This window comes from Gavialis gangeticus, unplaced genomic scaffold, assembly GCF_001723915.1.
Source record: "Gavialis gangeticus isolate Ggan-Ray unplaced genomic scaffold, GavGan_comp1, whole genome shotgun sequence".
Taxonomy (NCBI): Eukaryota; Metazoa; Chordata; order Crocodylia; family Gavialidae; genus Gavialis; species Gavialis gangeticus.
The window spans coordinates 180,666,724-180,667,919 of record NW_017729032.1 but is presented as its reverse complement, the minus strand read 5'-3'; positions in this window follow the sequence as shown (position 1 = coordinate 180,667,919).

The following is a 1,196-nucleotide window of genomic DNA, read 5'->3' as shown; positions in this document are numbered from 1 at the left end:
GAGAAGTGGTGCTGGCTCCTACCCTGGGGGTCTTTAAGACAAGGCTTAACAATCACCTTGCTGGGGTGGTTTGACCCCAGTACTCTTACCTGCCATGGAAGGGGTCAGACTCGATCTGCTCAGGTCCCTTCTGACCCTAATAACTATGAAACTAACTATGAGAGCAGCATGAATTATCAGAGAGGTAGAAAATAATTGCATTGGATTGGAAGAATTGTGGCTATTCTTAAATGAGAAGACTGAGGGAGCATTTGATAACTCATCAGATACAAAGGGGGTTAATATAAAGAAGCTCTGAAGTGCTGGGGGAAAGGGTGGTCAGCAGTGGGTGGAGGGAGCAGGACAAGAAGTAATGGGCTGAAATTGCACCTAGGGAGATTCTCGTTAGATATTAGGAAGAACTTTCAAATGATAAGGGTACACTGCAACTAATTACTTAGGGAGGTTGTACAATCTCTATCATTGTAAGTTTTTAAATGTAAGTTAGACAAATATTTTTCTGAGACAGTTTAGACACGATCATTCTATCTTGGGCTAGGTCATACCTTGTGCCATATTTTTCTCTGAGTATCGTTACCATTTATCAATATAGCCATATTTTTTCTCTGATTCTATTAGTGACCTGGCATCAGCATTGGTACTAGAGTAACATAAAGACACAACAGCCAGTCCATCTCCCATTGACTTCAGGGGGCTTTAGACTAGGCCCAGAGAGAGCACCCTTAAACTATTTCTTAAGTTTTAAAAAAAAATCAGAAATAAGGGGAGCAGAAATAGATGGATGGTTTTCAGTCTGAGGGTCATAGTTTCATAGTTTGTAGGGTTGGAAGGGACCTGAGCAGATCATCAAGTCCGACCCTCTGCCATGGCAGGAAAGAGTACTGGGGTTAAACGACCCCGGCAAGGTGTTCATCCAGCCTCCTCTTAAAGACCCTCAGGGTAGGAGCCAGCACCACTTCTCTTGGAAGTTAGTTCCAGATCCTAGCCACCCTGACAGTGAAGTAGCACCTCATGATATCTAGCCTAAATCTACCCTCTGCCAGCTTGTGACCATTATTTCTTGTGACTTCTGGTAGTGCTCGGGGGAACAGGTACTCCCCCAATGCCTGCTGGTCCCCCTCTGACTAGTTTGTAACAGGCCACTAGATCCCCCCTCAGCCTTCTCTTGTGGAGGCTGAACAGGTTCAGGTCCCTGA